Source organism: Myotis lucifugus, unplaced genomic scaffold (genome assembly GCF_000147115.1).
Source record: "Myotis lucifugus unplaced genomic scaffold, Myoluc2.0 scaffold_120, whole genome shotgun sequence".
NCBI lineage: Eukaryota > Metazoa > Chordata > Mammalia > Chiroptera > Vespertilionidae > Myotis > Myotis lucifugus.
Window position 1 is genome coordinate 1159577 of NW_005871168.1, and position 15822 is coordinate 1175398.

Genomic DNA, 15822 nt, shown 5'->3' on the forward strand with positions numbered 1-15822 from the left:
CAATATAGGGAATATAGTTAATAATATTGTAATAACTATATATGGTGTCAGATGGGCACTAGATTTTTTTAAATTAATCTTTATTGTTGAGATTATTACAAATGTTTCTCTTTTTCCCCCCCATAGCTCCCCTCCACCCATTTCCCACCTCACCCCAGGACCTCACTACCCTATTGTCTGTGTCCATAGGTAATGCACACATGCATATAAGATCTTTGTCTAATCTCTTCCCGCACCCCCACCCGCTTCCCTCTGAGAATCATCAGTCTGTTCCATTTCCATGCCCCTGATCCGATTCCATTCACCAGTTTATTCTGTTCATCAGATTTTTTATTCATTTGATTTTTAGATTCAATTGTTGATAGCTATGTATTTGTTGCTATTTTGTTGTTCATATTTTTTATCTTTACCGTTTTCTTCTTATTCCTCTTAAAGAATACCCTTCAGCATTTCATATAATATTGGTTTGGTGGTCATGAACTCCTTTAGCTTTTTGTTGTCTGTGAAGCTCTTTATCTGACCTTCAATTCTAAATGATAGCTTTGCTGGATAGAGTAATCTGGTTGTAGGTTCTTGCTATTCATCACTTTAAATATTTCTTGCCACTCCCTTCTGGCCTGCATAATTTCTGTTGAGAAATCAGCTGACAGTTGTATGGGCACTCCCTTGTAGGTAACTAAGTGTTTTTCTCTTGCTGCTTTTAAGATTCTCTCTTTGTCTTTTGCCCTTGGCATTTTAATTATATGTGTCTTGGTGTGGTCTTCTTTGGGTTCTTCTTGTTTGGCATGCTCTGTGCTTCTGTACTTGTAAGTCTAATTCTTTCACCAGGTAGGGGAAGTTTTCTGTCATTATTTCTTCAAGTAGGTTTTCAGTATCTTGCTCTCTCTCTTCTTCTAGCACCTCCATAATTCAGGTGTTGGTAAGCTTGAAGTTGTTCCAGAGGCTCCTTACTATCTTCATATTTTTGGTTTCTTTTTTCTTTTTGCTATTCTGGTTGGGTGTTTTTTGCTTCCTCGTATTTCAAATCATTGATTTGATTCTCAGGATCCTCTAGTCTATTGTTGAAACCCTGTATATTATTATTTATTCAGTCAGTGTATGCTTAATTTCTGACTGATCTTTTTTTTTTTTTGGTTTTCTCACTAAGATCCTTGAAGGTCTCACTAAGTTCCTTGGAGGTTTCTAGAAGATTCTTGAGTAACCTTATAACTGTGGATTTGAACTCTATATCCAGTAGTTTGCTCTCTTCCATTTGTGACATGTTTATTTGTCTTCGCATTTTGGCTGTTTCCCTATGTTTCTTTCTATGTATTGGGTAACTGCTAAGTCTTCTTGAGTTGATAGAGTGTCCTGTGTAGTAGGTGTCCTATAGGGCCCAGTGGCTCAGCCTCCCCAATCACCTGAGGTGGACACTCGTGGTTCACTCCTTTGTGGGCTGTGTGCACAGTCTTGTTGTAGTTGAGCCTTGACTGCTGTTGGTGTCACTGGGAGAAATTGACCTCCAGGCTAATTGGCTGTGGGGACCAGTTGCAACTACAGTGGGAGAGGTGCTGTCTAGGATACACCCTTCTGGAGCAAGACTTGCTTCAGTGGGGCTTTGGTGTTCACTGAGCCTACCTCTTGAGTGTGTTGCTTATGGATGTGAAGAGTTGTAATCTGGTATGGCCACTGCCTGGGGCCATACAATAGGAACTACAGAGAGATCTGCAGATTCTTCCTCTTTGTATCAGGTTTAGAAGTGCCCAGACGAGGCCCAGCTGTGAAGCAAAGCAGGCTGGTGCTGATGCTGGATCTTGGGCCTTTTATTGATAGGTTTGGGGCTCCCTGACTCAGCTGCAGCTTGTTTGACAGGTTTTTAGCCTGAGAAAGGACAGGCCATTCATATGCAAAAGCCGCTGTGCACAGCTTGGGTGGGGTTGTAAATTGGGTGGGGCAGGGTCTCAGGGAATCACCAGGGCAGAGCAAACAGAAATGGCTGCGAGTCAGCCCTGCACCAGGGAGATCCCAGCACAGGAACAATGGGAGCACCTATGTATGGAATAAAGCCGTCCCCGAGTTCCTGCCCCAATTCCAGACAGTCTAGTTTCTCCCCATATGTGTCTGGGTCCCCCAGAGCCTCACCTTGCACTGGAGCTTAGAGACAGCAGGAGTTTGTAAATTCAGTTGATAGTGCTGGCCTTTAAGAGGAGCAGTTGGGTCTCCAGCAGCCTGTGTGTCACTCAGCCCCAATCCACATTGGTTTTCATAGTCCATAGTTCTTACTGCCCATAGGGACTTCTTTCCCCAGCTCTGGGTCCCTAGGCTGGGTGTCTGGTGTGGGGCTGGGACTGCTTGCTCCTCCAGGCAGCCTCCAAAAGATCTCCCTCCTGATTAAAAAAGCGGCTCACCCAGGTGCCTGACCAGCCCGTTCCATGCCTTCGTACCTCCTACCAGCCTTAGTGTGCTTTCTTCTTTACTTCTCTAGTTGTAGTACTTCCATTCAACCAGCTTTCCAGTGGTTCTGGATGATGGTTGTTCTGCATTTTAGTTGTAATTTTGATGTGGTTGTGGAAGGCAGTGAGTACCGGCATTTACCTATGCCACCATCTTGGATCTCTAGGGCACTAGATTTATTGGAGTGATCACTTCATAAGTTATATAAATGTCTAATTATTGGGTTGTACACCTGAAACTAATATAATACTGTACATCAACTGTAATTAAAAAATAAAAATTATGAAAAAGAACAACAAAATATAGATTACTATAATTATTAATATAGAAATATTTCAGTCTTACTAGTAATGTAAGACAAATTATAACAATTGTATACATTTTAAGTTATTTTAAAAATGTATTTGTTACATTTATTTATTTTTGGTATTTATTTGTATTGTTTTATTTTTAAGTATACCACCCAGTATTAATGTTATAAGAAATTATATTCATAGGGCCATACATTTTTACAACTTCTTAAAGAACGCTTTAAAAATACACATAAAAAGTGTTTAAAATGTGAATATCTTTCAATTAAGTGACTCTAATTTTAAGAATTTGTTTGAAGGAGATCATAAAAATATACATATATAAATCTAAAAGAATATTCATCAAATGGTGCTTTGTAACATTGAAAAAAACTAGAAATCGAATTCCATAATGCTAGTTAAATATATTTTTACTTATCTTTCACATAATGAAATATTTATGTTTTTAAAAAAATGAATATAGTAGAATATTTAATGAGATATATCGTGTATGATATTGTTAAATTTCAAAAGTATATAAAATGTATGTTATAATACATGTTTTATAAAATTCGGGTATACACAATAGAGAGATCCAAAAACAACAATAATATAAACTATGTAAATAGATGTTAACTTTAATTGTTGATATCATGTATTATTTGGAATAATCTACACTAATACTAGACAAATATGTAAATTGACCATACCTCTGCGACGTCCCACAGCCAATCAGGAGGGAATATGAAAATTAGTGGGATAAAGATGGTGGCGGCCACAGAGCTAGCCAGAGCTGGTGGGAGGCTTGGGTCGCCCCAGGCGATAGAGGAAGCCAAGCTTCCTACCCACCTGGGACGGCTGCCAAAGGAGTGGCCTGTGGGAAGTAGCCACTGAGCAGGCCGGAACGAGCGGGACACTTGGGTCACCCTGGCTGGCTACTGAGGGAGGGGTCTGCAAACGGCCCTCAGCCCCTTACCCAGGCTGGCCACACCACCATTGGGGTGAGGGTCCCCACTGGGGGTGTGGCCAGCTTGCAAACAGCCATCAGTCCCTCACCCAGGCTGGGCAGGCACCCCAGAGGAGACCTCCCACCCTATGGGGGTTGTGGCTGGCCTGCAAACTGCCCAGCCCATCGCCCAGGCCAGCACTGTCCCCACTGGGGACCCCCACCCCAATGGGGAGGTGGCCGGCTTACAAACCACCACAGGCCCCTCGCCCAGGCCTCCCCACCCCCAAGGGAACCCCCACCCTGCTCCGGGTCACCCTTCATGGCAAACCAGCCAGCCCCCACCCATGCACCAGGCCTCTGTCTATACTAGTAAAAGGGTAATATGCTAATTAGACTGGAAGACCTCCCAGGAGACCTTTCAAACATTCTTCTGGAAAAAGCCATGGTGGTGGGGCCAAGGTAGAGGCGGTTAGGGGCCAAGAGGGGAGGGAAGTTGTGGGTGATCAGGCCGGTGGATGGGGCCATTGTGGGTGATCAGGCCAGTGGGGGGGAACAGTTCTGGGGAGCTGGCCAGCAGGGGGGGCCAGTTGGGGGCAAGCAGGCCATCAGTGGGGGTCAGTTGGGGGTGGTCAGGCCAGGGGGGACAGTTGGGAGCAAGCAGGCTGGCGGGGAGGGCAGGTGCGGGCAAGCAGGCCGGCAGGGGGGGCACTTGGGGGAAAGCAGGCAAACAGGGGGGGCAATTGGGGGTAAGCAGGCTGGCAGGCAGAGTGATTAGGGGCAATCAGGCAGGCAGGCAATCAGGTGAGCAGTTAGGAACCAGCAGTCCCGGCTTGCAAGAGGGATGTCTGACTGCCAGTTTAGGCCCAATCCCTGTGGGTTCCAGATTGGAGAGGGTGCAGGCCAGGCTGAGGAACAACCCCCCATGCACAAATTTCATGCACCAGGCCACTAGTCCTATATAATAAAGAGGTAATGTGCAAATTGACCATCACTGTAACACACAAGATGGCCGCCCCCATGTGGACACAAGATGGCCAGCAGGGGAGGGCAGTTGGGAGGGACCAGGTCTGCAGGGGAGGGTACATGGGGGAAATCAGGCTGGCTGGGGAGCAGTTAGGCATCGATCAGGCTGGCAGGGGAGTGGTTAGGGTGTGAACAGGCTGGCAGGCAGAAGAGGTTAAGGGCAATCAGGCAGCCAGGTGAGTGGTTGTGAGCTAGCAGTCCTGGATTGTGAGAGGGATGTCCGAATGCCTATTTAGGCTCAATCCCTGTGGGTCCTAGATTGGAGAGGGTGCAGGCTGGGCTGAGGGACACATGCCCCCCCCCTTCCGCCATGCACGAATTTTGTGCACTGGGCCTCTAGTATCTTTATAAAAACAAAAAAAGATAGTGAAACTACTCTGTATGATACTATAATGGTGGACAAATGTCCTCACAGATTGTTCCAAACCCATAAAATGTGCAATATGAAGTGTTAATCCTAATGCAAACTATGGATTATTATGATTATGATATGTCAATGAAGGTTCATCAATTGTAACAAATATACAATTCTGGCAGGAGGTGTTGATAATGGGGAAGGCTATGCATGTGTGGGGGTAAATGATTTAATGGGTAATCTCTTTACTTTCCACTTAATTTTACTGTGAAACTATTTCTGCTCTTAAAAATTATCTATTGAAAAAGAAAAAAAGAAATGGAAATGTTTCTTTTCTTTTCCAATTTTATGCATACAGCTACAATGAAATTGTACATTAGAATCTACCTAACTCACAGTTTAAATAGATGAGACTCAATGTCATTATTCTTAAACTTCAATTTGCAACTTACTAATGTGTCATAAGTTTATTTTGAAACAAAATTGTATAGACTAAGAGAGAATAAATAGAAGATATCAGAACATATCTTTTGCTGTCCCTGCCCTCAGTTGTTCATAGCATAGTGGATGAGATAAACATACCTTCACAAATTCTGACTTGAGTAGAATTTATCCATAAGGGAAGTAGAGGATGGGTATTTCAGGCAGAAGGCCCAGAGTCAGCAAGGAGATGGAAATAAATGTGTTACTAAAATTTTATCTTTCTGTGTAACCACTTAGGCTTTTTACTTGTTTAAAATTTAAATTAATAAAGCAGAATTCAAAACAAACAAAAAAAGAATATATATTACTAGGTGTACAAGTATTGATGGCCGTGTGTAGGCCAAACTACGTGCCATGGAAAGATGATTGGACTTATCTTGTAGACAAAGGTGGAGCATCAAAAAGCTAATATTGAGGCTGTGGGTGATTGGCAGTCACTGGATAGGGGCTTGGCCCTGGGGATGTGGCCAGGACAGTTAGCAGTGATACATGTTTTCCCTGGATCAATCTTGAATGTCCTAAGGTGTCTAAGGATGAGGAGCTGTTATGTCAAGACTGCAATTAAGGGACACTTAGTAGCCCACTTTAGAGACTTAGAATCATTTTATGCAAAGTGTGTTCCCCAGAGAGATGTTCTGCAACATCTTGCTAGGTTTGATGTGAAAACAGGGCTCCTTGTCTCTAAGAAAACCTGATGAAACCTGGATTAAAGGAAGTTAAACATGTTTCTCTACTAAACAACATAAAAAAGAGTTTAATATACTGAGTTGTATTCTTAGTCTTTAAGATAACATAGTGTGCAGGCTTTTTTAAAACTTCTAAGGAATAAGGGACTTTGTGATTATTTGTTTTTCAGCAATATCCTATAGGACTTAGATTCACAGATCAGACTTTGCAAAACGTTTAGAGGCAAAGACAATGAAAGTTTGAAAATCCAGTGTTGGTAAATAATGAATTCATAATGGCATTAAATTAAACAAGTACACTAATGTTATGGTTTGATTATTAATTCAAAAGAGTTTTGCAAAACATCTATGATTTTTAAGAGATAGATGTAACATATATACACACAAATCATTTTATATTTGTATTAAATACACAGCCAAGGGCTTACATAAGCAGAGAACTACAGTGCTGGAGTTAGTTCAACCTATTTGGGAGAATAAATCAAGGGAGGAGAGAAAAAATAAAAAGCACAGAATTATTTCAGTCTCTTATAATTCATTTTTTTATTATTTTCCCTTTACCTCTAAGAAAAAGTGGTGGTGAGAGCAAGAAGGAATATAATTCTTAAGTTATTTAAATCAATGTTTGTTTATGTCCTGTTTCACTTATAGAGCCATAATTGGAAGCTTATATGCTACTAGAGGCCAGATGCACGAAATTTGTGCAAGGGGCTTGGCCCCCCACTGTCGCCACGGCTGCCTCAGCTCCCACAGCTACGGCAGCCACCTCGGCCCTTGCAGCAGTGGCTTCATCTGGAAGGTCACCTGGAAGGACGTCCAGAAGGACATCTGGTCTAATTAGCATATTACACTTTTATTATTATAGATTTTGTTATTTTTAATATGCCTCAATTTGGCATTTAAAAAATAATGATCTAATAATGTATGATTCAGTAAAGTTTTACTTTTTTGTTGTTAATCCTCACTACAGAATATTTTTTCCATTGATTTTTAGAGAGAGTGGAAAGTTGGGAGGGAGAGGGAGAGAGAGAGAGAGAGATGTGAGAGAGACACATCCACATGGATTGGTTGTCTCCAGCACGGGCCCCAAACAGGCCTCAGAGGAAACCAGCAACTCAGATATGTGCCCTTGATGGGTAATTGAACCCAAGACCCTTCTGTGCACAGGTTGACATTATAACCACGGAGCCACATTGGCTAGGGCCCATACTTTTTTTCCCTTTTAAATATGTTTTTCACTGATTTCAGAGAGAGGAAGGGAGATGGAGAGAGAGAGATAGAAACATCAATGAAAGAGAAATATCGATCAGCTGCCTCCAGCACACCCCCTACTGGGGATCGAGCCTACAACCCTGGCATGTACTCTGACTGGGAATTTAACCTGGTGCATGGGATGATGTTCAACCAGCTGGGCAGTAACATTGTACTTTTAATCTATACCCACAATAATGCTTCCTTAGTATTCCCCTTATAACCAATGAGTTTTGTTGTTTTTTGTTGTTGTATGTTTGTTTTTTTGGGGGGAGGGGGGCTGATTTGAGCTATCTTTCCGTCAAGTGAGTGGTTGAGTTATTTTTTTAAATGATTACTTCAAAGAAATGGAACTTTAAGATTCAGATAGAACTTTATATGTGATTGTGGCAAACACTTTAGGTAACAAGTTGAAAAGGTGTCAAAGGAGATAGCATGCATTATTGAAAAAGAAAGAACTCTCCAGTACATTCTGCTCTATTATTTCAACATTTTTCATTAAAATTTACCTTTCATAAAATTATATGATAGTAACCAGCAGGGGCTGCTCTTAGCATTTCAGGCAAACTAAATTTCTCTGTAGTGGAATTATTTTCTGTCCTCATTCTGAACATAACTGAGACTCATTTAGCTTGATGAACATTTTACAGTAAAAATTATTGGAGTTTTTCCTCCGGTCAAAAAAAATGTGGGTTTTTTTTGTTTGCTTTTTGTTTTTGGGGGGGTTGCCTTTAACTTTAATCCTCAATATATAAGGCCCATATAAATTAATAAAAATGGTATCACTTCTTACAAACCTGTTCTGTAAAAATTTTTATTGTTATAGGTAAAATAAAGGTAAGACAAATTAAGGATTGTATGTACAAAAGATAAATAGTTCATCTTTTAGCCGGAAAGAGAAAGAAAATGTTCTTTCATTAATAGCTGTGATTTCAAACAGAGGACGGCTTTTCTTAAGGCGGTTCACAATAATACACAAAACACAATTCTCTCTCTAGGTCACCGGAGAAATTAGAATATAAGATGGGTTCCCTCAAAAGGCCTTTGAGAGTGTCCTTGGGAAGATATGGAAATGACCTGCATAGAATCAGTGTTACTTGTCAAAGTGTAACTGCACCGAATGCATTAGAGCTGCTATATTCAAGGTGGGGGAAATGTAACCCCTTCCCAGTTCCTACAGTGTACTGTGATTTCTCCAGTCTTGCTGTTCTTTTTTTTTTGTTTTATTTATGGTCTAGCTCTTCTGGAGAAGCTCCAAATAGTTGAATAAATCATCTGTCTTAAGATACTTAAGTATCATAACTAGAAAGCCTGATGACTTGTGATAATGCTGCTTTTTTACTAATTTCAATTAAGAAACACACTGCTGATCAGATATTATGACTTTCCAAGTGCCCAAATCATATTTTTGGATGAGACCTCCCTTTTAATAACACACTCATTGACACCTCAAGGTTATTGCTAATAAGATCTTTGAAATAGTCCAAATTGAAACTCAGCACTAATTAGGAAGTTTGGTACCTTTTCATTACATAAATGCATTTGGATATTAGTTTGTGGCTATACTGTGTAAGAGGTGAGGCGAGTAGGGGAGGAATTGCAAAGGAAGTTCAGGAATTTTGAAATCTAATGAAGAAAATCTTAAGCATGGATGTATCCAGAGTATTACCTTTAAATGAAAAAAAAATGCAAATGCTATTCAAGTATTTTATATTACATAAAATGTATCTCTAGTGTCTCTGTACATTATATACTTTTTCTATACCCTTATCAAATTCACACATGAAGTAATTAAATAAATTTTATTATTAGTTAAGTTAATTTTCTGTTTCTTGGAAATAAATATTCAGATCATTAATGAAATTAGTTTAGCAATAACATCAATTTTAAGAATTACCAAAATCTATTTATTTTGGTTCCTACTGTTTATTCATTTGTCTACTGAACATTTATTGAACAGTTTTCACAGGACAGGTGCTTTCTAGGTTCTAGAAATGGTCATTCAAATAAAACTCGTTCTTCACCTTTGAGGAGTTTATTAGTCCTTGTGTTAGTCTGGAACCATAAGTATTGTAACAGAAGTACCCATCAAAAGTTATGAGAGTCTAGCCAAGAAACAACTACTTTAGAGTGAGAGTAAGTAACAAGGGGACTTGTAGAGCTATGTCATAAGTTCATTTTCAAATTTTATATTGAGAAAAGGCATGCATGAAGATTTGTGCTGACAATATTAGATTAAGAGACAGATACTTCAAGTATCAATAAATGATATTAGAAAACAAGCTAGACTTCAAGACACACTCCTACTTCTGCTTGTTTTTGCTCAAATTCCACTCTCATTTTATCTTCCCTAGGTCCAAAGATTTGCTTTCTCATGAACTTAGGTGGATGAGTTTTTAATGTTCCTTCAAAGAGAGATGATTACTTTCTAAGCCATGGAGAAATTTCACTCAGCAGTGGTGACGAGGCAAGAATACAGCATAGAAATTGAGTTACCATTATCTCTAGGCTCTTATCAGCTTTTTTCTTAGTAAGGCTTTAGAAACAAAATTGTCTCCAACAGACACAATTTGTAAAGGAAGAATAATAAGTTGCCCCTAAAGGAGAACCAGAATTATAGAAGCAAGCAGAATTAGAGAAGAATGGTCTCTCTTAAATCTTCTTTCTCTTTGCCCATTTAGCCTCTGCCCCACTACTTTTCCCTGTCACCTAGTCACTAGACTAGACTAGTTCACTAGACTCATCTGACACTATTACCCAAGCTGGACCCAATGGTAGATTGAGCTATTTCTGTCCAACTCAATTGTATTCTACTTCTCTGTCTGCCTCTTATAAGTTTTCTAGAGGGCATTGTGTTCCCAGCATTTTGCATACTGCCTGGCTCAGATTAATTGGTAAATAGATGATTGTTAAAATAATAAATAAAGAGATACTTTAATATTTTGTTAAAAGCAGACTAGAAAAGGAGACTTCAACATAACTTGATACAAAAGCACATAAACAGCTTCTTAAAGCATCTGTTGTGAAGGCACCTACACTGATGTTGATAAAGAAAATTGCATAAATAATATTATTTTGGTGAGAAAAATAATATGTAATTCTATAACACTCTAAACATTGAATACCTCTGTTCCAAAGTTATTATAAGGAATCACTCCTAATGAATAAAGATATAGGCAGGCGACCTTCAGGACTAGATAAGCAAGTATTGCCTGTCCTGAAACAGGAATTTTCCTCAGGGTTAAGGATGCTGACTAGAAAGGTGAGGGTTCTGGCTCCATTCAGCTTCATGGACATGGCGTGAGGCCTACAGAAGCATTCTTCAGGTTTTATCCTTGACCACCATATCAGCTCTCTTCAGGCAAGTCCTTTGCAATCTCTAGTACTTTGAGAGATCAAGGAATACCCTTGATCCTATAGAAATTTCCTAGATAGCTGAAACTTTACAACCTAGTTCTTGAGGATTGCAACAGCCCATTACCTTCTCATTAGTTCCAACTTCTCTGTTGGAAAAATGAAATGTCCATGGTCAAAGCTGATATACAGACATTTGATTGACATAAGCCTAAAAACAATATACCATCATGTCTGCTGGCAACAGATGTCTGGTTTCAATTATTAAGAAATGAAGATCACACATTAAGGAATTAACGTGATAAAGGCTTTGATGATATGAATGCATGTTCTTTGTTTCTATAGGGAGATATATAGAATATATATATATATGCTCCTCCTACCACACATACAACACAGGACTTCTGCTCCTGCATTTTGTTATGTGTACTAAGGACAAAGCACACATATTGTTTTAAAATTCATGTAAACTGGGTGTCAAAACAGCTCAGTATCTTGTGAGCTATCATTTGTGTAAGGCAACTATTGATTATTAAGGGTGGGGAACCTTTTTCTGCCAAGAGCCATTGGATGTTTATAACATAATTCGCCAGCCATACAAAATTACCAATTTAAAAATTGCACTGCTATATTTGGTCAAACATTTAATTAGCTCACCCCTAATGATTGGCAGGGCCAAACCAAATGATTTCTTGAGCCTTATATGGTCCATGGGCTGGACATAACCCCACCCCCTGGATTAAATAGATCATGGCTTGAAATTATATTTACTTTTTCAAATCTCAATCATGTTAGAACTAGAAGCAATATTAAATGATGAGTCACATTTTCTCATGCTGTAGATAAAGGAAGCACAGAGAGGCCAAGTGGTTTGTAACAGTCAAAGCCAGTAAATAGAAAAGTTAAAATTAAGAGTTATGTTCTAATACTTAGTTCTGTGTTGTTGTTTTTTTTCCTAATGATGCTTTTTCCCCTTCAGTCTATACTAAACATTATCCAGTCCCTAAATTCTAATCAAGTGTATAGCTCTTATGTTTGGTGACATGATTTGATTAAATGTCAGAATTTAACAATGAAGGACCCAAATCTTTTTTTTATAGCAATTTTAGTGCATTTTCCCTTATAACACTACTTCTCTTTAATAATGAGTTACTGTTGTGATGTGGAATTTTTGATGCATGTTATTAAAATTTAAGCATGCTAGACATAAGCATATATTAATGCATATTTGAGTTTGACAATCCAATAGGTGATAAAAGTGATAAGTGCAATAGTGGGTTAAGGTTATCTATAAAACTTTAAAGTGTGTAAGAGTGCCTAGCACATGGTTGGAGCTCTGCAAAAGTCCATCACATAAATATATTCATTAAATGGATGCAGAAACATAAGAAGCAATCATGTATTATACCAAACTATAAGTAGTAAAGGAAGTTTCTAAAGTGTCTACCTCCTGTGACCAAGGATTTCTATGGGATGCTTTTGTGTTTGGGCCTGTGTATATGTGACATAACATGGGGTACTGGAACATGATTACTTGATCTGAGAGTTTGGAAACTTGGTCTACCTTTATTGTAACTACCTAGAAAGGTTACCTCTCTTTCTGGGGCCATAAATTCATAAACAGTAAAATAAAGACTAGAATCAATGTTGTGAAAATAAATTTATTATCTTTATTCTTTGTATTAATTACCTATAGTGTTGCTATTCTTTTGTATGAGTTTGCTATAGGGTTGCCATAATAAAGTACCATACCTTAGTTTCCGCTCTGCCACTTTCAAGCTGTGTGATTTTTTTTTCTTTTTAAGAGACAGAGGGGAATGGGGAGAGAAAGAGAGGGAAAGAAAGAGAGAGAGAGAGAGAGAGAGAGAGAGAGAGAGAGAGAATGATTTCTTGTTCCACTTACTAGTATTTATGCATTCATTGGTTGATTCTTTATGTGCCCTAACTGTGGATGGAACTCACAGCCTTGGCGTATAGGGAACACACTCTATCCAACTGAACTACCCAGCCAGGGCAAGCTGTGTGATTTGAAAAAGCCACTTCCCCTGATGGACATCAAAATCTCATCTATAAAGTGACGAAGTTGAACCAGATTTTTAAAAAATCCATTCCAACTCTGACATGTGGAAAGAAGAAAATAAATAAATACAGTTTCCAAGGAAGCAGTAGATGAAGCAAGAGTGGAGAAGACACAAAGGGATAGTGAAGCTATCTGTGGTACTCATACCGAGATACCAATGATTGGATGTAATATGATTCTAATAATAAAATAGTATTGAAAACTGTAAGTTTCAGGTGAATCTTTTAAAATTTTTATTACATTTATGAGTATACCAAAATAGACTGTTTCCAAATTACTGAAAATATAATCCTCTCTCTTTCCCCTTATAAAATAGTTTCCTATTAGCTACAGGCAAACTTAGCCTCTGAATTGTTTTTTTAAAAATAGGCACACCATGACTAAAAATAATATCTGGCTTTACAAGAAGGTGGTTTTTAAAGGAAAGTACAACAAAATGTCAAGAATACTTCTATAGCCAACTTCATGCTTTGCCTGCTTCAGGAAAAGGCTAGTAGGAAACAGGTGTCACTAATCACAATGCAATCTGCCATCTCCAGTTGGAGGGGGAGAGAACCTCAACCAGCTGCTTTCTCCTCTGATTAAAAATTCCTTCATATTAAACGCCTAACCTTTTGCTCTTCTACTCACATACATTTTGTACCTTTTCTGGGGGGTGGGGATTGGACTTGTGGAAATGAATGGATTAACAGCATCTTACCGCTGAGTCAGTAAGTTAATTATAGAGTGTGTATATAAAATGGAATAATGAATTATTTAGCTGATAACAAACATGATATAAAATTCCATTTATTGGATAGTAAACTCAATTTTATTAGTTTTAGAGTTATGTAAATTATTTTAACACAATGCAAAAATATTTAGTATTTGCAAATTTATTTTTCATATGGTATGTTTGTTGTTCTACAGCCATATTTTTTGTACTTTATGGAATGTTTTAAATATCTGATTGAAGAACAGTGTAGTCTGATTGAGGAAAGACATATATGGTGGAATAATTCCTTCCATTTCTTTTCTAATGTGGGACAGTTTATAACCAGTTTAGGAGGGGTTTTTTTGTTTTTTGTTTTCAAAATTAATTTATTATGTAAGATCATTCTAACAAGGGAACAATTTGTTAAACACAAATAGCATTGGAAAAACTTTTCTAACACTCATTTTGCATACCACTTGCAGATGGAAAAATTCTATAAGGTATGCACCATTACTTCATTTAAGTTAGAAAAAAAGCACAAAGAGTTTAGGTTAGTCTCAGCTCTGTTTCTCTCATTCACCAATTCGACTTTATGTGCACAGGATGGTCACACATTCCCGCTTACCAGGACAGTCTCAGTCTCAGCATGCAGTCCCTCCATCTGCATGGTGATTATTCCCTTTCACTTGCAAAAACGTACTGTTTTGGAAAATGTTATATGGTCCCGTTACCAACATGCATATGCCCTATGACCATTCCACAAATTGGTTGCCCTTGCTAACCTTAAAATGAGAAAAATTTTTACCATTTCTTTCAAATGTATATATTATATACTAAACTTTCTTTCTGAACTAGAGTTTGTTATTTATTTGTATAACTATTGTGTCATACTGTGTTATTATTTCTCCGTACTTAATAGAATATTTTTATGTGGTTTTCAGAAACGCAAAGCTGTGATCTTCTAAAAAGGCAAATGCTATGGTGTTGAAGTTGTGAGTTTTATAATGCAGTAAGCAGTCAGCAAGGCATGGTAGGAAGAACACAGAATATAGCCTGCTGAGCTGTGACCCTGGGCAAATGTAACTTCTTTAAGCCTCCATTTCCATTTCTATAATTTGAGGATAATAACATTTTTGAATGACATTTGTAAGAATTGAGGTATTATATATAAAGTGCCCAGGACAGGGGCTGCTGTATCACCAGTATAGAAAATATGGTAGCAATTGTAATTATTATTTTTATAGAATAAGATTTTTGAACACTTATAGGCATTAATGGAGTAAAATGGTTGCTTTACATCTCCAGAGAAAACTCTATAAACCAAGTAGAACTTTATAATGTGGTTGAGTCTGTTTTTTTTTTAAATAAACATTTTACTATTGATAATATTACAGACATCTTCCCTTCTCCCCCCTTCCTTTACCCCCATCTACCCACCCACCCATGTCTTCACTATCCTGTTGCCCATGTCTATGGGCTATGCATATATGTATATAAGTTCTTCGATTTATCTCTTCTTGTCCTCCCAACCCCACATTGATGTATGTCAGTCTGTTCCATGCCTCCATGCGTCTGGCCTTATTTTGTAGGTCAATTCATTCTGCTCATTAGATTCCACAAATAAGTGAGATCATGTTATATTTTTTCAGGTTGGCTTATTTAACTTAGCATAATATTTTCCAGGTTCATTCATGATGTCCCAAAGGTTAAGATATCCCTCTTTTTTTACAGCTGCATAGTATTCTATTGTGTAAATGTCCCACAGGTTTTATATCCATTTATTTACTGATGGACACTTGGGTTGTTTCCAAATCTCAGTTATTCTAAATAATACTGCTATGAATATAGCAGTGTGCAGATTCTTTCTGATTGGAATATTGGGATTTTTAGGATATATTCCCAGAAGTGAGATCGCTGGGTAAAAAGGAAGTTCCAGTTTTAATTTTTTGAGGAAACTCCATACTGTTTTCCATAGTGACTACACCAATCTGCATTCCCAGCAGGAGTGAACTAGTGTTTCCTTTTTCCCACATACACCCCAGCATTTGTTGTTTGTTGCTTTGTTGATGATAGGCATTCTGACAGGTGTGAGGTGATATCCCATTGTGGTTTTAATTGGCATTTCTCTGATGATAAGTGACTTTGAGCATTTTTTTCATGTGTCTCTTGGCCATTTGTATGTCCTTTTTGGAGAAATGTCTATTCAGATCTTCTGGCCATTTTA